The sequence below is a fragment of the Xenopus laevis genome, chromosome 3L (assembly GCF_017654675.1).
Source record: "Xenopus laevis strain J_2021 chromosome 3L, Xenopus_laevis_v10.1, whole genome shotgun sequence".
Taxonomy (NCBI): Eukaryota; Metazoa; Chordata; class Amphibia; order Anura; family Pipidae; genus Xenopus; species Xenopus laevis.
In genome coordinates, this window is record NC_054375.1 from 109,900,833 (window position 1) to 109,925,041 (window position 24,209).

The following is a 24,209-nucleotide window of genomic DNA, read 5'->3' on the forward strand; positions in this document are numbered from 1 at the left end:
CAAACAGAAAACGTGTCAACATGAGGTCTCTTACAGGAGTGGTCTGTCTGATAGTCATCAAAAATTATGCTTACATTGTATTATACAAATTAGATTTTATCAAGGAGTTGCCACACTCCTTAGTATCCTGTTTGTTAACCGTGTCCCTTCAGATGATGCTGGACTACAACTCCCAGAATTCTTAATAAAATCAAGGCTACATCTGTGGACCCACGTTTAAAAAATGAGTCTTAAGTTTATAATTGTGTATTTGGCTAAATTTGAAATTCATGGATTCTGGACATCCCTAAATCTGACATCCATTAGCTTTGTGGAGTTGTTATTGACAAATGACAAGGGACTAAGTGAAACCATATGTATTCACATAAGAACACTGCCAATGGATTTTGGGCTATATGCAGGGATGCACTTCAGACCTGTCCTGCAGACACTTAATTAGCATTTATACACACAGTAACAAACAATTTGTTTTTCTAACCTTTTTGCACTAGAGACTGACTTGGGATAGACTCAGTTCCTAGTATAATAAATCATGGCAAGCTTATCTAGATTTTAGCAATGCCTTTGACACATTCCCAGATACAAGATTGATTACCAAGCTGCAGTGTTTAGGTTTGGATTGTATTATTGTTGAATGGTTGTGGAGCTGGTTGGAAGCAAATATTTCTGGTAAACAAACTGATTTTATAAGCAAGCCTTGCAGAGAGAAATAGAGAATATTATTTCTCTGGTGCCGAAGCAAAGAAATCTGGTACTCTGTATTTAGTATCATTACGGGGTTTCCACATTGACTGGGAAGGAAAGCAACATTTTAGGCAGATGACAGGTCTACAATAATGGCATTCATATGGGTGTTAGTAGAATGATTAATATTTTGGATGAAAGGCATATGAATATAGTACTGAATATTTGAGTTATAAATACATGAAGACAAAGAAACAAATATACTATTATATGAATCCCTCGAGAGAAGTGAGATCTTGAAAGTTATTAGTGACTCAGCATCAGCTCCACACTGTAGAACATTAGATGCAAACATAGCATGATGCGTAATGACTTAAGGATTTAGTGGCATCAAAAAGAGAAACACATAGCTAGGAGAACATTTATGGTAATAAGAAAAATGTTGCATGAGTTTTACTATTAAGAATAAAGCAGACTAAAAGCTTGCTAAGTATTTATGCAGTCCAAAGGAAGAATAATGGTGGACTATGCATTCAGTGTGTGCATAAAACAGCCCTAAGGTTATACATATTAAAACAATTCAGATTTTAAGAACATATGCTTTAAAAGGATCAGCAGTTTCAACATGGTTCCCAAAAATATTACTGTCAATTTCTATAATAAATAAGATTACATTTTACAATGACTTCTGCAAGATCTACAATATTATTTTTTATTAGACACGCAAAAAAGATGAATAAACACATTTCCAAATGTAGATAACGGCTATCTACATATTTTGGCTTTGAAACTGCTGCTGTGCTTTTCACATTCAAATAACTGTACCATCAATCATTAACAACACAATTTCACAATTAGTTACATTCCAGTCAAATTGCGTTTCATGGATCATTTCTGAACTGTACATAGGGAAAGCACTGACAGGGTTAGCTGCAGGTTTTCATCAGTAAATACAACACGTGTTTTTTTTTTGGTTGCTTTGTCTGATTCCTTTATATGATGTTTGAGCAGGAATACCATGCACTCTGTATAACAGAGATGGGAGTAAAGAGGGAAGCCTAGTTTTTGCTTTAACTTCTCTGTTTCTCTGCACCATATGCAGAGAAAACTGAAAACATGTCTACAATTAAATAAAAAGATATACTAGAAAATAACGAAATAATTTATAGCTTTGACAGTATTAGAGAAAAAACTGATCTTTTTCGTTATGCGCTCTATATAGAAAGAAACTTCTTCATAAGTTTCCAACTTACAACAACCATATGCAATTTAACTGCCTCTTAAATTTACTTGTAACTTATGTAAAAGTATCCAATAGGCTAGATTTGCTCCCAATAAGGATTAATTATATCTGAATTAGGATCAAGTATAAGGTACTGTGTTTTATTATTACAGAGAAAAAGGAAATCACTTATAAAGATTTGAATTATTTGGATACAATGGAGTCTATGGGAGACAGCCTTTTTGTAATTGGGAGCTTTCTGGATAAGGGTTTCTATATAACAGATCCCATATGTATAGTACAGGTTGCGTTTGTTCTCTAAGATGGAAAGTTTCCACTTTACAAGGTCTGCTCTTTTTGGCAAACCATAGATAAAAAACAGTTGGTTAACCTGAAGTTATCAGTTGTATTACCTAGACTGTGCTTTATGCCTGTGGTAAAGATTAAGGTGTACAAAGAAATGCCTTTCTATAAATGTAATGTCTGTTAATGCATTATTCAATATCAATTAGAAAATTAGAGTTATTGATGCCCTTTGTTAGATCAAAAAGCTTTAACAGCCTCAGGCACAAAAAGCATTAAAACCTTAAAAGTGTGTAATTGGTAGCCTAATTACAAGCTATAGCAGGAATCTCCTTGTAATCTATTTACAATTACTACTGTACCAATTTAGTATACCTTCATTTGAGCTATAAATACAAAGATGACAGAAACCTAAGGTTTGATTCCATTACTTGTACAAAACTCATCTCTGAATTTAATCTGGATATAAAATCGGTTTTAGTCCATTAAACTATGTGGAAATGAAGATGTTCCTACAGTAAAAGTATTCTAAAAAAGTAAGAAATAAATATAATTTTGGGATTAGTCCATGTCATTTCTAAGGCTTGATAATACAAACTTTGTTCAGTTGAGGAATTCCCACCCTGAAGCAATTGTACTGCCAGACACAATAGTTTCAATACATCAAGGGTTGGATGCCTGTATAGCAAGTAAGAAAAGATAAGGTTACTGGTACAGATATGTGTAGCACATATCAGTACCAGCAAGGGCTGAACTTGATAGACTTGTTTTCCCCCAACTTTATTAGGTGTTACATTGCACCAGTGCATAGCAAAGAATTGTATTTTCTAACTTTTAACACTGAAATAGACTGGTGAAAATGAACTACTACTGGTAACTGTATTGGTTCAGGGTAGCACTTATATTAATAAATCAATCCCTTTATGTTTTCCTAAGTATTAGCTGAGCTACTATACATACGATTTGGAGTGCTCCCACTCCTACTTTTTGTGTATTTCTGTTGTTCTGCAGGAAGAATTGCCAAATTTCCATGTGGTTCTTTTAATGGTAGTCTTATGTATACTTTTAAATCTGCTCAAGTACCACATCTTTCTGCCATGGAAATAGTTAATGCTATTGCATCCATTGGTAAAAATAAGGCAATCTGCCACTGCCCTTTGCAGACTACACTTGTGTTCACAGATGTTGGGTTTTGATTATGGTCTACGTGAATTGGATGTTTCTAGGTATTCTGGTTGGGGCTTATGAAGAAAGTGGTGGGGACTGAGGATTTATTGAGTGAAAGGAAGGTTTTTGCATGGTAATGGAGTTTGGAGGGTTGGTGAATTGCTTAGGGTGTAGGAAGAGGGAGCTGAGAGGTAATGGAGTGAGTAAGTACAGAATACAGAATTGTGGAAACAGGAGTAGTTAGAAGTGAAAATTGGAGAAAGTGGGCTCCGGGTTTATAAAGCAGGGAAGACAGGGTTGAGGAAATGGCACAGCTGATAAAAGCAATGAGAATTAATGAACAATTTGGTGACATCATCAAGGGATGGGATAGAGATGTTACTGAAGAGTGGTAATAAATTACATTTGGTACATTTGGATAGGTGCAAACATACCTAAAACTTCATGAATTTAAAGGCTGGTTGGTAGTGTATAATAACTAATTAATTAGCCACTGTGCAGCAGAGCCACTCGCTGTCTTGGTCTCATTGTGGTTTCCAGACAATTACACATTTTTCAGTTAGACTCCCAATATGTTACAGATGTGCTAATCTTACAGTCATTACTGTCCATTAAGATTCTTGTAAGAAACCAAGTAGTTGCTCTGTTTATTAATCACACATGTCCTCAGCTGCCTGGGAAGTTTGGGAGTTGTAGTCCAACCCTACCATTACAGTGACCAGTTAATCATACTATAAGTAAAAACCCCAGGAACAAAAAACATCTGTCATGCTTGCCTGCTCAAATGAAATGATTAAACACTGGGAGGAGCAGGGAGACCAATACAATATGATATCCACATTACTTATCGTAACACATTTAAATGAGATGCCCTCATGATTTAAGATTCAACAGGAAATATAGCACTGCTTTTTTGAATCTACACAGATGCCAAGTTTAACATAATCCTGGTTTTATTTGTAAGACAGTTTGCCTAGTCAGCTACGCCAAAGCAATATTCATACCATAGCCTTAGCTCTGATCAAGGAATTGTAACATGTATTCAGCTATTGTTAAGGTAGAAGCCTTAATTCTTATAAACTGTCAAAACTATTGCTAAATGTAGTCGAAAGGCAATCAACAGCCACAGGTTTGGTAGTCAAATAACCAAATAAAGCAAAGCACTTCGTAATGAGTAATGATTAGGTCTGCTTAAAAGGAGCCTTTACATTTAGCAACTGAAAAATCATGCAAAGCATATTATTAAACATTTAGACTGTGTATAAATTAGTATTAAAATCAGACTAATTCTGTGTACAGCAGTGCCTCATATGAAACTAAAAATAGTAAAGTATGTTGATTCTCATGTTCAGATCAGATGATGATAGGAGATTTTATGAGCTGTCATTGGCTGGTTGGCTTGCTGGCTGGAAACTGGTATTTAGTCTTGTTTGTTGATGAATGCATGGTAGATTTAAACTAGTCCTGCCATTAGTTCTATCAGAACTAGTTATCAAAGCTGTCTTTCTTCATGCTCTTTCTGAAATGCCCCTGGCATAAGGCGCATTTTGTCGACTGTTGTTCTTAGGAAGATGATAGACAATGAGGAGCATTTCTGGTGAATACTACAGAATGGAAAGTGCCCCATCTCATGCACACAGAGCAGTCATAGGTGATCCTTCTCAAACTCTCCCTTGAGTTCTGCCTGTCACCACTTTGTGTGTGCAGGGTTCTTGTTATTTAATAGTTACTTATTTAATATTTAATAGTAAAGGAACTTTACCTTCATCAACATTGACTGGTAAATTTTATAAAGGGGATCCATCACCCAAAAAAATAATTCCAAATCCTATTTTAGGATGTCAGTCAAGCAAAATGAACTTTAATTACACTGTAAAAATTATTTGAATCTTCCATCTGGGAATTCATAATTAAAGCAAGTCGGCAGGAGACATTTTTTTGACACTTATTAAGAAAAGTCTTGCATAATCTCAAAATCTTGTTTGTGCACCAGAACGGGGACCTGATGTCCATCCCCATGCACTACATGTTACACAATTAAATGGTGAAGAGAACAGGGAGAATGTGAGGAGTGCAGTGTCATCTAGTAAGTTCTGAATGGAAAATGAAAGTAACTGCCTGCTCTTCCTCTATGCCTAAGGCATATGCGAAGCCATGGAGTTTGATCGTTTAAAGGGACTGTATAACCAAATACATGGATATGTGTAATACACTGTATGGATATTCTTAAAGGGATACGGTCATGGTAAAACGTGTTTTTTTAAAATGCATCAGTTAAAAAAGCTGCTCGAGCAGAATTTTGCACTGAAATCCATTTCTCAAAAGAGCAAACAGATTTTTTTATATTCAATTTTGAAATCTGACATGGGGCTACTTTAGGATAGAACTACTTTCTGGCAGGCTGTTATTTCTCCTAATTAATGTAACTGAATCAGTCTCAGTGGGACTTGGCTTTTACTATTGAGTGTTGTTCTTAGATCTACCAGGCAGCTGTTATCTTGTGTTAGGGAGCTGCTATCTGGTTACCTTCCCATTGTTCTGTTGTAAGGCTGCTGGGGGGGAGGGGTGATATCACTCCAACTTGCAGTACAGCAGTAAAGAGTGACTGAAGTTTATCAGAGCACAATTCACATAACTGGGGGCAGCTGGGGAACTGACAATATGTCTAGCCCCATGTCAGATATCAAAATTAAATATAGCAAAATCTGTTTGCTCTTTTGAAAAATGGATTTCAGTGCAGAATTCTGTTGGAGGGACACTATTAACTGAATTGTTTTGAAAAAAACATGTTTTCCCATGACAGTATCCCTTTAAGAGTTTATTGATTTAATAAAGAGGCCTGCCATTTCTATGTGGTGATTTCATCAGAAAAAATAGCAGTTAAGTGTTGAAAATTAGGATAAAAATTTTCATTTTACTAATTTACTTATAGGGCTGCAACAGAGAGTGCAAAAAATGGATTTTGCTCCAGAGAAATGTAGGTGTGTAACAGAATGAATTTAATTTCCCAAGAAATACCTTTTGCTTTAATAACCTATAACATGCATACAATTATCTAATAAAAATACAGCACAGCCTTTACAGCTCCAGGAGAGTATGTTAACATAATTAGTAGTTAGTACATACAATTATTTATATGAAGATGTTCCTACAAAGTACAACACAATCTGTTTCATTGCAGTAAACACAAATTAAAATATCTCTCTAAGTCACTAATGTATAGTTGCACAGTAGATAAGTCACACTTTTTAAATCCTACTTAATTCAAATTTTCATGGTACTGTTTAACAGATATATTGAATCCCGTCATTTAGAAAATAGCTGGTTTCAAATGAACTCCTTGTTATGCAGTCTTTGAACCTGGTATAAAACATTTCAATTCACATGAAGAAACAATAATGGAGCTATCAATTACCTTCTAACAATGACATAAAACCAGAAACTTGCATAGCCCATATTTTACTTCTCACGTCAGCTGAAAGATTTAATCCAAGCCAAAACCTTCTCAGCTTTTGGAAAACACACAATCATTATTGCTCATACATACAGAGAATGCAGGCAATGTGCTGGTCAGCAATATTCCAGGAAAACACTTTTATATGTATCAGTAAAGCTGCGTATGAAATGCTGACCTGAACAGGTCAAACAAGTGGAGGATTTTGACAATTTAATTAACAAGTAATAAAAGACAAATATTTCAACTTAGCTATCTAAGTACTGGTAAAGTATGTCAAACTACTTTTAAGGCTTATTTTTCCCCTAGGATAAATAAAACCACAATAAAAACTCAAATCTCTTTGCTTCTCACTTACGAATTGTTAAAATCTTGAAATCTTGACCATTCAGTAGGAAAAACTCAAACTTTCTTAAAATTCACAGGCATCGCTCGATATCTATCTATCTATCTATCTATATATATATATATATATACATATATATATATACTATATATATATATACGCAAAAAGAACCGCACACACAGGTCTTTTGAGTGAAAAGCAAAAATAGTAGGCTTTATTATGACGTTTCGGCTCCTAAACTCGAGCCGTCATCATCCTGATGACGGCTCGAGTTTAGGAGCCGAAACGTCGTAATAAAGCCTACTATTTTTGCTTTTCACTCAAAAGACCTGTGTGTGCGGTTCTTTTTGCGTATGGATTACTGTTTATAACCAGCACCCAGGCATTAACATATAGTGACTGGTGCACCAGTTTTGAACTAAATATATATATATATATATATATATATATATATACATCCTCCTTAGTTGCTTGAGCCTGTGTATAGAGTAATGCTATATAGCCCAAATTACCAACTGGCAGAGCAGTTGTGATAAACTAAACTCAGTTTTTACATCAGGGTTAGAATCTCTGGACACCTACTATGCAGAAAGCTCTGTCCTAATCAGACAAATAATTATATTTGGCATTCTCTCTGTAACAATATGACAGTACCCTGTACTTGGTGATAGCCAAGTTTCTACAAATCAATGTTGGTGGCAAAACCTATTGGGTTTTTAAATGTTTAATGATTTAGTAGACATGATCTTCCATATTTATTTTTAACAGGTATTTATAAAGTGCTAATAGAACTACAATCCAAATCTTATGAGTGACCCCATATACAGTATATCTAAACTTTGGAAAAGAAAACCTGTTTGACTAAATATATTTGAATCTTAAAAATGTCAGAAAAGTATCTGATTGTGTACTTCTGGATTAACAATGTGGTTATTGAGAAGAGACAAATCATGGAATTATATTTTATTTTTTTATTACTTGGTGAGGTATGCCACCTCAAGTTATTTTACCTACAAAGATTTCCCTTTGTTGCATGCCATGACATTTAACTTAATAATAATTTTCACTGCAAATCACAAAGGAGGCCCCCTTTAACAATAACCAGATGATGTAAGTTTCATTCACTGAGCACTTGCGTCAAGAGCATAGTGAACTCAGGTTTCATTTGCACTTTGTATGTGCTACCCAACGTTTGTGTTCGAAATAAGGTGCATTTATGGGGGCAAGTAGGGGCTGGGGCAAAAGGGTACAAAGAAAATCCATGGAGAATTAAGTCCAATGGACATTTTAAAACCACTTATACAACTAATGTATCACTTTTTTTGTATGAAGAGCGGAAAATTGCAGTAGGTTGTCTTAAAGAGCTTGTTCACCCTTTAAATTAACTTAGTAGAGAGTGATATTCTGAGACAATCTGCAATTGGTTTTCATTTTTTATAAGCCGAGTTTTTCAGCATCCAAAATGTGCTGAAAAAGTCTACCTCGGCTTATACTCGAGTCAGTGGGCAGCAGCTGAGATTGCAGTCACTTTTAATCATTCCTATGCCAACAGTTCGCTTGGGGAGAGACTGCAATATTACACAGCCCTCTGTTGGTTATATGAAAGAATAACAGTGACTGCAATATCACACATTGCCTTCTGTTGGGTATATGAAAGATTAACAGTGACTGCAATATCACACAGAGCCATCTGTTGGTTATATGAAAGATTAACAGTGACTGCAATATCACACAGCGCCCTCTGTTGGTTATATGAAAGAATAACAGTGACTGCAATATCACACATTGCCTTCTGTTGGGTATATGAAAGATTAACAGTGACTGCAATATCACACAGCACCCTCTGTTGGTTATATGAAAGAATAACAGTGACTGCAATATCACACAGCGCCATCTGTTGGTTATATGAAGGATTAACAGTGATGGCAATATCACACAGCACCCTCTGTTGGTTATATGAAAGATTAACAGTGATGGCAATATCACACAGCACCCTCTGCACATGGTAGTGGGACAGTGGGACAATGCACACAGTAATCCGTTTGGCAATTCTCTGTCACCATCAACTTTGCAAAGAAGTCCGGTTGATCACTGGGGGGGTCGCTTTGGCGGAATGTGCGCTGCTGGGAGAAAGGGCTGTAGTTGTGTCTAGGCTTATACTCGAGTCAATACGTTTTCCCAGTTTTCGTAGGTAAAATTAGGCTTATACTCGAGTATATATGGTATTTGTGGTTTTTAAGTTTAGCTTTTTATTCAACAGATCTCTAGTTTGCAATTTCAGCAATCTGGTTGCTAGGGCCAAAAGGACAGAGTCAGAAGAAGGCAAATAATTAAAAAACGATAAACTTTCTTAGAATTGGCAATTCTATATCATACAAAGGGGCAGATTTATCAAGGGTCGAATTGAAAATTCGAATTCTCAAATTTTTTTATGTTCAAAACTGTCAAATTCGACCATGTAGTTATTCACATTCGATAAGAGTTTTTTTTAGAATAGAATTTCGAGATTTATCATACTCTGGCCCTTTAAGAACTCTAATTAGACTATTCACCACCTAAAACCTGCTGAATTGCTGTTTCAGTCAATTGGAGAGATCCAGGGATCAATTTGGAGTTGTTTGCAGCCTTCCTGATATTCATGTTTTTTTCAGAGAAAAAAATCTTGAATCATGTTTTTCAAATTCAAATCGAATTCGGTTCAAGTTTTCGAAATGCTTCAATTTATCGAAGTTTTAAAACTTTGATTTTATTAATACATTTGAATTAGTCAAATTCTGAATTTATGGGAGTTTAGGGGAGTTATTAAAATCTCAAATGAATTCGACCTTTGATAAATGTACCTCTAAAAGGTAACTTAAAGGTGAACCACCCTTTAAAGGAGAAGTAAACCCTTGCTACTAAAATACCCTACCCTACATAGACCCCCCTCCCTGCTCCCCCCCCCAGCCTAGGTGCTACCTTTACTAAATGCCCCTAACTCTTTACTTACCCCTCGGTGCAAATTCAGGGCATCGGAGTTCACAGCAGCCTTCTTCTTCTCTTTGGTAATCTTTGTGAAGTAAGTGCCGTATCGGTGCATGTGCAGTTGGAGCAATTTTCTGTTTCGCGACAACTGCACATACACTGAAATTCACGGAAATTGCTGAAGAAGAAGACCAGAAGATTACCGAAGCAGCTGAAGATGGTGCCCATGAACTCTGCTGGACAGAATCTGCAACGAGGGGTAAGTAAAGAGTAAGGGGCATTTACCAAAGGTAGCACCTAGGATGGGTGGAGCAGGGAGGGGGGTTATGTAGGGTAGGGGATTTTAGTAGCAAGGGGTTGGTTCTCCTTTAAAGTAACTGATACATAATGAGAGCCATTGTTGTGGATTACTTGCCATAGTATTGGTATTGCAGTTAGCCATATATTATTTTTATCACCAGTATCATTATGCCCTTCTAGGTGAAGCGCCTCACTCTACAACCCTTGATTTCACACACCCCAAACCACAGAGGGCGTCAGCATATTGAGCCTTTTGTGGGGAATATGAGATTCTTCTTCTAACCCTGGCTGAACAGTTTTACTTGTTAACTTACTGAAGGTGAAACTGGAAACTCGTTTACTTGAAAGCTCTGAATTACGGCCATCTCTCATACAGTCCATTTTAAGCAAATAATTGGAATTTTTTAAAAATGTTTTTCCTCTAAAAACCTCTACTTTTCTAATACCTTTTTCCTCTTTTTCCTCTAATACCTTGTACTTGATGGCAACTAAGCTGTATGAATCTATATTGGTAGCATAACAGTCCTATTGGGTTTATTTAATGTTGAAATAGTTTTTAGCAAACTTAAGGAATAGAAATCCAAATTACCTAAAAAAATACTTTAATTGGAAAATCTAGGTCCCAAGTATTTTGGATAATATTTCTTATACCTGTACTTGTACATCTTAAATACTTTCTAACTCGAACATTTCAATTATTATAATTTATTCACTGTAACACATTTGTAGACTCTTTACCACAAAAATTAAGTATCTATTCTGTTCACAAGGCCTGAGCTTTGCATACATCAATTAAATTTATAGAACATGGTTTACAGTTTTAAAAGTAATGATATATAAGATACACCTTTATTAATCCCTAACATTTCAGTTGAACTTTCAAACGCATTTAAATGCACCTATAAATGGCATGAGTGGCTTTATGTTTCTTGGGGAAAAGCAAAGTGGACAAAACAGAGAGCTAGCTATAAATCCTCTCATCATCATCATCATTTATTTATTTAGCGCTGTCAAGATACGCAGTGCTTAGTTCATAACCTATTACAAATGTTTTTCTGATATGTAAAAGAAAACAAAAACAACTGATAAGTGTGACTTACACCTGTGTTATTTCACATGACACTGTTAGGAAATGAGCATTGTTGCACTTGGTAAACATGATTTACCAATTATTTATAAGGTGAAAGTATATGGTTCTATATGCTAGATTTTTTAAAAAGTACTTATATAATGCCTTAAAGATAAAAAGGATCGTTTATGACCCATGAGGCAGTGGGAAAAGTACAAAAACTGTAATTTCTTTGTTTTGTCTTGTGGAGGATAAAAACACCGTTCCCCTATGTTGTTAGAAGCCTGTTGTAGCATAAAGGGGGTGTTTACTTGGTATCTCTGGGATTAGATGTATCTTAATATATGGATGCAATTTCAAAAGCTAAAGTCAAAAATGTACAAATATTGCCAAAAAGTTCCCCCCAGCGGTGACAATGATTACCTCTTAGTAAAAAAAACATGATACTTTTAATTTAACAATCTGAGTATAAATTAGGAGGGGTGTTAGAGCACAGCCCTGCCTTATTCTAGACAGGGCCTTGCAGAATATTATAAATTATAAAGATCACATATAAGTCACAATTAAAAGCTGTTTTAGAGTCTCTGCTCAAGTGTATATAATATACAGGTATGGGACCTGTTATCCAGAATGCTCAGGACCTGAGGTTTTCTGGATAACGGATCTTTCCGTAATTTGGATCTTCATACCTCTGTTATTATTACAGAGAAAAAGGAAATCGTTTTTAAAAATGTGTATTATTTGGATAAAATGGAGTCTATGGGAGATGGCCATTCTGTAATTCGGAGCTTTCTGGATAACAGGTTTCCGGATAACTGATCCTATACTGTTGCAATTCTAGTTACATTTCTGTGCAAAGATGACACATTTTAGATGCTACTGACCTACACAGTGCTGCACCCTAATTAATAGCAGAGCAGATATCATGAATATGAATAAATTACACAGCTCAAGAAAGATAAATTAACAAGGAAAGGGTAGCACCTTGGCATGCTTGCACACAGAAGATTATTAATCTAGGCACAAGTCTGAGAGTATATAAATAACTAATGGCAGAACCAGAGAGTAAAAGTGATGTGCTACTGTGATCTGTACTTACATTACTGCATGTTTTTCATAGTTATTTTTTTTGCTTAAAGAGACCTTCTTTAAAAAGAGAACTAAACCATAAAAATGTATGTGGTTAGAAGTGCCATATTTTATATACTGATCTTACTGCATCAGCCTAAAGGTTCAGCATCTTTATTACAGCAAATTGTCTGACAAGCACATGCTCAGTGTGGTCTGGGAGGCTGTTGAAAAGCTAAGCTTAGGGGTTATTGCAAATCATCAAGCAGAAAATGAGGTTCGGTTGTCATATCAGCTGATGTTACAGGGCTGATTAATAAATTACCGGTGCTTACTGCACTGGTTCCAGAGAAGCCATGTAATGGAAATCTGATTACTAAGCAGCCTTGTATTGTGACATATTTATAATATACATTATATGGTGTGCCTGTCCCTAAGCTCAGGTCACTGACAGCAGCACTAACCGTGTGCTGTGAATTAGCAGAAAAGAAAATATGGAGCTGCTGTGGGCTTCAGTGCAGCTTCACTGGAAAAGGTCTGTGGTTACCTTGGGCTGGTACAGATGAAAGATTTTTCATATAATTCGGTAGATTTTTAACTGAACTAGATCATTTGTGTGTGTGTCAATTTGTTTGATAAAACACTGGTTACATTAAGTTGATTGTCCAGGCTTTTAGCCAATTTGTAAGTGCATAAGCCAACTTTCCCATACTTCCATTAATGATCTGACTGTACTAACTAACCATGGACTATTTGCAATTTAGGGTAGGGACACACTGGGCGATTTGGGGAGATTTAGTCGCCTGGCGACTAATCGCCGCGACTTTCCACGACCAATCTTCTCCGAATGCCTCCCCTCACTCTGCGCCTGGATAAAATGAAAAATCGCCTGCGCTAATCACACGCGGCGATTTGTTTTCCGAAGTCGCCCGAAGTTTCCTCGTGAGGCAACTTCGGGCGATTTCGGAAAACGAATCGCCGTGTGTGATTAGCGCCGGCGACTTTTCATTTTATCCAGGCGCAGAGTGAGGGGAGGCATTCGGGGAGAAAAGTCGCTGCGATTAGTCGCCAGGCGACTAAATCTCCCCAAATCGCCCAGTGTGTCCCTACCCTAACCACCCACATGTTCAGCTAATGCACTTATATCCAGCATCCCAATCCATCCGTTGCATTTATCTCTTATACAAAATAGGCTCTCTGAAGTCAAACCATAATCTAATTTATGGACATACAGTGCAGTCTTGGTTTAAAAACCACACACTATTTTTGAAATTCATATTATTTGCAAATATTACAACTGCACATATAAACAACTAATGTAAACTGAAATTCCTATACGGTAAGGATCACTGGATGGCAAGGCAATCAATCGAGTAGCAGACAGTAGGTTATATAAAACCACATATTATCCAAACAATGATGTGATCACCTGGTGCCACTGTTAAGCTGTAATGGACTGGATAACAAAACCCAGCTAACTGTCTATGTTGTGTAGTCTATCATCATTTGTGGGCATAGTTTGACTAGTATATTAATTGGTGAAAATATCGAGGCTTACAACAATTTCAAGGCAACCTCCTGCTGTAGAAGCATTCAATATCCTGTATGGGAGACACATGGGGGCCTATTTTGGCACTGTGTTCAAGTTACTAAAACTTATTTTTAGTTTTATTCTGTTTTAAAGGAACATTAACACCAAGAAATTAAATTGTTTTAATGGAATGACAATAAAATGTAGTGTTGCACTGTTAAAACGGATGTGTTAAGTTCAAAAACACAACTATAGTTTTTATAAACAAGCTTCTGTGTAGTTATGGGGGCACCCATTCAAGCACAAATTACACAGTAGATGGGCCGGATTTACATAGCACGCCCCCTAGGCCCGCAGTCGGTTGCCTCCGCCCCTCCGCTGTAATTGCTCAAATTTTCATTGGGAAAGTGATGAAAGTGCAAGTGGACCTGGAGTACAGTTGAACTGTAGCATCTGATCGATTTATACAGTTAGGCCCATAAATATTTGAACAGAGACAACTTTTTTTCTAATTTTGGTTCTGTACATTACAATGAATTTTAAATGAAACAACTCAGATGCAGTTGAATTGCACACTTTCAGCTTTAATTCAGTTGGTTGAACAAAAAAGATTGCATAAAAATGTGAGGAACTTAAGCCTGTTTTGAACACAATCACTTCATTTCAGGAGCTCAAAAGTAATTGGACAAAATAAAAAAAATGAAAATAAAATGTTCATTTCTAATACTTGGTTGAAAACCCTTTGCTGGCAATGACTGAATTCCTGAATTCTTGAACTCATGGACATCACCAGATTCTAGGTTTGCTCCTTTTTAATGCTCTACCAGGCATTTACTGCTGCGGTGACTGACTTGGCCATTCAAGAATATTCCACTTCTTTGCTTTAATAAACTCCTGCATTGCTTTGGCTGTATGTTTTGGGTCATTATGAAACGCCTCCCAATCAATTTGACTGCATTTAGCTGGATTTGAGCAGACTGTATGTCTCTTAACACCTCAGAATTTGTTCGGCTGCTTCTGTCCTGTGTCACATCATCAATAAACACTAGTGTGCCAGTGCCACTGGCAGCAATGCACGCCCAAGCCATCACACTGCCTCTGCCATGTTCAATAGAGATGTGGTATGCTTTGGATCATGAGCTGTTCCATGCCTTCTCCATACTTCTTTCTTGCCATCATTCTGGTAGAGGTTGATTTTGGGTTCATCTGTCCGAAGAATGTTTTTTCAGAACTGTGCTGGCTTTTTTAGATTTTTTTTTTTTTTAGCAAAGTCCAATCTAGCCTTTCTATTCTTGAGGCTTATACCTTGAAGTGCACCCTCTGTATTTACTTTCATACAGTCTTCTCTTTATGGTAGACTTGTATATTGATACACCTACCTCCTGGAGAGTGTTGTTCACTTGTTTGGCTGTTGTGATCATCCACCACTGTTGACTTCCATGGACGTCCACGTCTTTTTGCATTGCTGAGTTCACCAGTGCTTGCTTTCTTTCTCGGGATGTACCAAACTGTACATTTTAACACTCCTAATATTGTAGCAATTTCTCGGATGGGTTTTTTCTGTTTCACCTGCATGGAGAGCTCCTTTGACCGCATGTTGTCTGTTCACAGCAAAATCTTCCACATACAAGCACCCCCCCCCCCTCAAATCAACTCCAGGGCTTTTATCTGCTTAATTGATAATGACATAACGCAGGAATTGCCCACACCTGCCCAGGAAATAGCTTTTGAGTTAATTGTCCAATTACTTTTGAGCCCCTAAAAAGAAGTGATTGTGTTAAAAAAAATGCTTTAGTTCCTCACATTTTTATGAATCTTTTTGTTCAACTCCCTGAAATAAAGCTAACTGTAAGTCCCTGAAAAAGAACAAGCATTGCATCAATTTAAAAGCAATTCACCTCTGTGGGAGACATACCACATTTATACTTTTATTTATCTTTGCCGTATATTCACAGTAATACAGAAAGTAATCTGTAAATCTGCACCTATTGTTGCTGCTCATAAAAAAAATCCTATAGATTTAAACCTTAAATCCTTCTCTAATGTAGGAAATGTTTATTGTGCTTTGTAAAGCATATGCCTTTGTGGGAACTATTCTGAAACACATTTAGTATAATTTACATTGACAATGAAAGGGACAATAACAGAAGTATTAACACATGCTCAACTCTCTTTTGTTGCTTTTAGCTTGCTTGCTTTTTTCTATTATTTCAAGTCTAACCTGCACACAATTACTATATAATCATTATTGACATCAAAACACTTTACTGACATTTTAAAGAATCCATTTGTAATGGATATATTCCCGCATGAGATGAGTCAGGAAGGTAAAAATGTCTAATTCTCCCTATTCTCTGTTATTACTTAGTACACAACGTTTAAATACAATACAAAGTTAATTCAGCATAACACATTTGGCTGACAAATAATAAACTAAGGTAATTAGCTGTTTCCGCTTGCATTAAGTTATGTAGGGAACTTGCATTTGATTAAAGAGATTTGTGATATAAATGGAATGCACAAACTTTCCAGGATACATTACTTCCACTTTTTATTGTGCACAAATGTCTCTCTATTAAAACAAAATTCTCAAAATGAGCGAAAAATTTGTGAAACGCGATTTTGACGCGGGTGACAATTCGCCGCTGTCAAAATGGGTGCCGGCCTTAAAGTTGACGCCGGAGCCCATTAAAGTCACAGGGCATCCGTTAATAGTCACCAGCGTCAAAATTGTCGCCGGCACGGTCAAAGTTTTTTCTCAGCAAATTCGCAAATGTATTTGCCAGTAGCGAAACACAGATATTTGCTGTGAATTCGCGCATGTCACTACTTGTGATGCAATCTATTTGCACAACTGATAACAAGACATGATAACCATCTCTTTCCAATACTAAGTAAGGTACTGGAACATTGAAACTATACGGATAAAAATAACCACAAACCACCCTCCTTTTTAAAGATCTACAGTGAATACCACTGAATGGTATTTATAAAAAGAGGCTACTGGCTGTATGTGTGTTAAACACATTCTTTGCTACATGTTAGCTATAACTTTTTGACAAATTTAGGAAATCACACGTTCCTGTATACACATGAATGAACTGAGATGTACTAACATGCTCTTCTAAAACCATGCAAATAGAGAGTAATTATGCCAGAAAGGACATACAGTACATCAGCCAATATAACCAATGGATCTTTGAGTACATACAGCTTTCACAGTTGGTAGTGAAATTTACAAAGTTCAATATGCTACATGTAAGTGCATTCTCACTCTATCTGAAGACATTTAAGGCAATGCAATGTTTTCTCAACCCATTTGCAGCTATAGTTGTTTGAACATGGCCCAGCTTCAAAGTCCAGTGCAAAATACAGAGCACAGTGTTGATGCTCCTGCTGTATCCTAAATGACATGCAGAACAAGGGTATGCCAGGGACACCCATGCCTCACCTTTCTGCTGCCCTCCCAGCATGCAGCACTGCCAAGGAAATATAAATCTTACTGCTGGGAGAGCAAAGAGTTGCGCATAGGGGTGGCAGATACAGCTTGGGTGTGGTAACGTGAATTGTATGTTCTTGTCTTTGGTACCTTGCCATCCCTTCATAAATGTTTGTTTTTTTCTTCACTAATTTTATGTTTCATTAAATACACACTGTGTAAACTGATGATTTTAATCTCAAAATAAGGGGTGGTCATGTGGTTGCCCTTTTCCCATATTTATAATCACATATAAAGTATTTCTTTACCATGAAGCAGGCTAATAAAGTTAAAACATTAGTGCTGAACATTGGATTAGAAGCGCAGAAAAGTGTTACAATCAGGGCCGCCATCAGGGGGGACAGTCGTCCCGGGCCCCCAGGGTTTGATGTCTAAGGGGGGGGCCCGGCCATGCTTCACTTACTTGATTAGCCAGGCCCTCCTGCTTTCAGCGCGCTGTACAGCAGCTCTGTGCACGGAAGCTTTTCTTCTTTTAAGATTTCCATTAACCTCATTGGTCCTTTAAGAATAAGTCCCGGTAAATCTGCATTGGGATTGAATCCCCTTATCCAATCCCTGTACAGCTTTACCTGGACTTATTCCACGAGGGTACAGGAAATCTTAATAGAAGAAAAGCTGACAGTTGAGAGGGATGCTGTGCAGCACGCTGAAAGCAGGGGGGCCCGGCTAATCAAGTAAGTGAAGCATGACTGGGTCCCCCCTTAGACATAAAAACCTGGCAAGCAATTTTTTAAAAAATTTGGGGGGATCTGGCCAATTTTTTTTTCTTGCAGGGGGGCCCCTGATCATCAATTATTTTTTTTAACTTGTAGGGGGGCCCTGATCACCAATTTTTTTTAAAAAAAAATTATGGGGGCCCTGGCACCAGTTTTTTTAACGTATAAGGGGGCCTGACCAGCAATAGCTTTTTATAACTTGTATGTGTGGGGCGGTTACCTTTTTTAGCACGGACATCTATGTGGTCTTTTAACGGTGATGTGGAGTGGGCAGGATTTGGGGTGGGGCTTGGGGGTCTGCGTGGGCGAGGCCCTGAAATTTTTGTTGTACGGGGCCCAGTGATTTCTAATGGCGGCCCTGGTTTCAATGACCTTTTAGTTTTTGACACTTTAGAATTTGGCATGCTTTAGCTAGCACCCCTTGGTCACAGTTTAGTTAATAATTGGTGTTAAAAAAATCTTGTTAAAACATCATGTGCATGCAACCGATGCATATTGTTTGGTGCCGAAAACTCAGAAAAGGGGGATGAATCAAAAGTGGGATCAATTTAATCAGGATTGATATTGTTTTTGCAGCATTTTATAAAAATGGAATGGATTGTAGTGACTTGGAATCTGCACCTGCGGTGAAATCTTTTGGTCCTAATACTTGGACAGATAATCTACAAAATAAACAAGTGTACAGTAGTAAAGGACTAATGAAGGAACATACTGACACATAAACATTCAACACTGTGGTATTGGGAAGACATTTTAATAACAGGAGCTTGCATTGAATGGACCACCACAATCCAAACATTTTGCCATTATCTTTACTGAAATGTGATACTGTCATACATAGGTGTTCTTCAGGTCATGTAATATTAAGTGAATATATAAATACATCAGATGTGGACGGAGATCCGGGTCTGAATCTTAGTTCTCAGACTGGTAAGCTTAATTGCAAGTGTTACTGTGCTACCACAGCACTACATTTTATGGTAGGGAGATAAATTACCAGATTGTTCAGTGTATATGTATAATCATTTGGTAATTGTATGTTTCCACATTTGAGAGGCAAGGTAAGACAAACATAAAACAACAGCACTCTGTGGTTTGTAATGAGTTTTTTTTAAGGAATAAAGAGAAGGTTATTCCTTTGTAATGTGTACTTTTAGTATAAATAACCTTCAGATTTATACCATAATTATTTTCAGCTTATGTTAATTATTGGATGCATTTGTGTAGGTGATACAAGGAGTTAACCACCCCGATATGAGGAAGTGTAACCTATGTAATGGTGGAGGGAAGTATTCCCATTGGCCCAGTGGTTGTAATTGTAGTTCCTATTTCCTAATCTATAAATGGGGATATGATTCTTGTCTTTTTAAACTCCACCTGGTGCTGAGGGTGGTAAAAATACTTTTTCATTCAAAGTGCTCTATGGCAATCAATGCATTACTGGGAAAATTCAGTGTGCCGAAGAGAAGGGAACTAGGTGCCAGCAGGGAAGGGTATTTTGATCACTTGAAGGGTGGAATGAAAATCAAAAATGTACTTGAGGAACTGCACTATGGCTTAGAATAATGAACTTATTTTTATTCACCTTTTTGCCAATTGCAGAGCTGCCTGATTGGAGGGTGGTAGATGCTCCATGCTTGCTAAAAACTGCTAAAATTAAATGTGTCAGTAGAATTTTATAGTGAGTATTTCTGTCTAGCCTCATTAAATCTGGGATCACAGTGATATTTTCTTATTTGTGTCAAGATATGTTAAAATTGAATCTGTTGCTTCTGAGTCCTAGGGTCAGATTTATCAAAATGTGAGTTTAGAGCTTAATATTAACTCACTCACGTTCTATTCATTCTTGGGATTTTAAGAACCTTATTTATCAAATGGTGAGTTCTAACTTTCACCCATTGATAAATACAATTCTAAAAATCTCACAGGAATGAATAGAACGTGGGTACGTTGTTTCATTAAGTTCTAAATTTGATAAATCTGCCCCTAATGTTGGTAAGAACTAATATAAAAAAAAAAAAAACTTTGGATGTTTCTGTCTTAAGCTTGCCACTTGGAGGATGCTCTTTAAGAGTAGGGTATAATGTGCTGAGTGAGGTAGTTTTGGTGTTACTAGATGTGTTATAGTTTTGATTGCAGTTACAGCACTGGAACCTTTATACATTTATCTCTACTGGTGACATCTCATGTTTCAAATTGATATTGTACATTACATAATTAGTCATGTTTATTAAGATACAATTTCCTTGTGCCCTTGCCCCAAGAGGCCAGCTACAATTGTTGTGAGGCTCACTAGACAATTTGGCGGGCCCAATTATACCCCTTGTACTTAATTATCTAAAAATAATCTCCTTTTCTATGAAACTGAAAAAAAGAGAAACTAAAGGCATACAGAAACTGAAACAGAAGATTCAAAAGGCTATTATGTTTTTTTTAAAACAACACTAAATTCCAGCTATTTTGATTATACGTTTTTTGTGAAGGTTACCTAAAACTGTATATTCCAAATAGGTTGGCAGACACCTATAACTGTTATAGTTAATTTTATTGTGATATTTCATGGTTCCATGTTTCTCCAGAAAGTGTACTTACTGATTAGGTCATGCTTGGAATGCAATTGGTCTAAATCAGTAAGTGTGTTACATAAAGTACTGTATACCTTACCAACACTGTGTTGGATTGAATGAAATCATGCCCTGAGGTATAAAGGTTAGATAATAGTCTTTCACTTATGTGGTATAATTGTAACAAACATCAAAGGTGGCTGCATTCTGTCACTGCCAGAGTGCAAAGAAATCAAACACATTTATTTGTTTATAATAAAACATCCAAATATTTAAAATTACTAAAGACTCCTGGAATATGCATTTAGGATAGCTAAACATGTGGTCTTTAATTTACCAAGAAGAGACAAAGAAAATCTCTGTGGAGATAATGTTCCCTTATACCCTTTGCTTTCTGAAACTCATTAGGATGCTTTTGGGCTAACAAAATAGAATACTTTTCCATTCTTTTCATGCAATAAAATCATTGCACTAGCAGAAAAAATTATATTTTACTCAAATTTGTTTAGCAAAATCAATTTCAATGTAATTAAAACAGCCTCTAATTTATTGAACTGAAACTACAATGGGGCATTACATATATCAGAAAATTGTATGTCAAAGCACACAATACATATATCACAGAATATATTTCTCACTTTTCATGCACAGTGTATCTGTCTATATGTTTGAGAAATCCCATTCATTGGCATGCATATCTAGACTGGACAAATTTACTAACATACTTTAAGGGGCACATTTACTATGGCTCGAATATCGAGGGTTAATTAACCCTCGATATTCGACCATCGAAGTAAAATCCTTTCGAATATCGAAGTCGAAGGATTTACCGCATTTACTTCGATCGAAGGAAAAATCGTTCGATCGAACATTTAAATCCTTCTAATCGAACAAGTCGAAGGATTTTAATCCATCGATCAAACGATTTTCCTTCGATCAGAAACTGCTTCGAAAGCTTATGGGGAAGGTCCCCAAAGGCTAACATTGGTGCTCGGTAGGTTTTAGGTGGCGAAGTAGGTAGTCAAAGTTTTTTTTTTCAAGAGACAGTACTTCAACTATCGAATGGTCGAATAGTCAAACGATTTTTAGTTCGAAATTCAAAGGTTTTTTTTCATTCTAATCCTTCACTCGAACTAAGTAAATGTGCCCCTAAGTGACAAATTGCAACAGAGCACCACTTACCAAGAGCAGCCTATTAAATCTCTACTTTTTTGTAGTCAACTGATCAAAACATATTGCCGATTATTTGCTGTTGGCAACTGCATTTACGAGTGATCAGAGTTGTGAAGTGTGCTTATGCTTATCCCAAATATTGTACATATTTTAAATATGCTCTGTTTAAAAATGTTCCAGAAAAGCATGTTCCCTATTTAGATTTTTGCATTCAATTTTAAAAAGATAATACTAAAGAGGGATCAATGAACTCCTGGCACATTCTAATATTGTTTAGATGGAGTTGATAAAAATAACCTACCCAAACACAGGCTGAGAGACATGCACCTTCCATGGTTACCAACGCATACCTTTAGTTAGTTATTGTATTGACATCTAATGTGTGCAGCTTTACACTTTAAGAAGCAATGTTTACGAACATGATTCCAAATCGGCTGCTATTGTTTAAGGAGAACTATCGCGAAAATGAAAATTTTACATACTCAACATATTGATAAAAGGAAACTTTCTAAATATGATCAATTCATAACTCTGTACAGTTTTTGAAATAATCAAGTTAATCTTCACTCTCTCCCTCAGAGCAACTGTTTCTCTTAATTCTGTCTTCATACAGGAGTTGGGTGTTAGATTTTCATTGTCAGTTCGACATCATATACCTTTTTTACGGGCACCCCCTTTCCTAGAAGATGTGATAGAGCTCCCTCCAATAACCAACTCCAGCACAAACAATATGAAACAAAATAACCAACTTTGGCACAAACCCTGCATGTAGGGAAACAAGATTTCTGGGGATTTTCAAAGAGTGAGCTCGAATACATCTTTTAGACAAAACAAATTCCCCCCCAAAGGCTGTATTAGACTTAATTGTCATTCAAAATCAGACTCCCAACTCCTGCATGAAGAGAGAATGAAGAGAAACAAATGCTGAGAGGAGAAGAGTCAAGAGTAACTTAATTATTTCAGAAACGGAATGTCTAATTAATTACAGGAAATTTCTTATTTTAGTATGATTAAGCATATATTTTGTATTTTGGTGATAGTTACCCTTTAACTGCACAAGAGCAAATGTATACCCGAGTTTGTAAATGAGCCCTACTGGAAATAAATGTAGCTACATTTACCAGTGACATTATATTACACACCCTTAGTTGCACTACATTCTCCGATCTGTCAATCAAGACATGTTAAGAGGTTTAAAGGACATGTAAAGCCTACATTTTCCTACCATGTATATAAGTTGGGCACATCTCCCCCACCCAAATGGCATTATTTGTACTGCATACATCCCCTTCATTTGCCAGTGTCATTACATTTCCCTAAAACAAATAGTAACTTTCACCCGGCAGCAATTTTCCTTCTGACACATCATCAGTACATTTATATCTACAAACAGCACATATGCGATGTAAAGTTCCCGCAATTGAATAATACAGGCTAACACAGGCAGAATTTACTGTGATGACAAATCCTTCTTGGATTAAGCACTGTAATGGTTACGCTGAGCTCAGGAGCGGAGGTTAGGATTTAGAAATAGGAGCAGACTGCTAGAGTAGAGTTTCAATAGGAACCAGCAATGCCATATCTTCATTGGCTGCTAGACTGGAGGGTGTGTTTATTAAAGGGGATGTAAAGGCAAAAATATAAAATCCCATTTTTACTTTCTTTAATGAAAAAGAAATCTATCACCAATATACTTTAATTAAAAAATTTCTACTGTTTTTATAATAAACCTGACTGTATTCCCCCTTCTTTTACTGCTGTGGATAGGAATTGTCAGACAGTCCCCAACTGCTGTGCAGGTAAACGATAATACTATCAAATGGCAGGGGGAGCCCCCACCCACCTTACTTCCCAGAACTCGAGCAGCATTGTTGGATTCCCTGTAGAGATTTGTATCCAGAGACTCAGTGCAGTCTTTATATTCTGATTATTAATCAGTCTTGCTGTATTGGCTTCTATGGCAGATATTATTTGTGCTGTTTTGATAATTTATGACGATCCCTAAGCTTAACCTCCCAACTGAAGCCCAGACCACACTGAGCATGTGCGAGTCTTGATATTGCAGAAATGTCTAACAAAGTTACAAGATGACAGCCCCCTGCGCCAACTTTGAAAGCATAAATCATTTGTCTTATTAGGCTGCTGGTGC

The 24,209-nt window shown here is 36.7% G+C and overlaps 2 protein-coding genes across 4 annotated transcripts in view; one reads left to right on the plus strand and one right to left on the minus strand.

Moving 5' to 3' along the window:
* Positions 1–24,209, minus strand: part of fam227b.L (family with sequence similarity 227 member B L homeolog) — a 156,732-nt gene that overhangs the window by 83,924 nt on the left and 48,599 nt on the right. The gene's annotated exons all lie outside the window — the stretch shown is intronic.
* Positions 1–24,209, plus strand: part of fgf7.L (fibroblast growth factor 7 L homeolog) — a 34,140-nt gene that overhangs the window by 2,053 nt on the left and 7,878 nt on the right.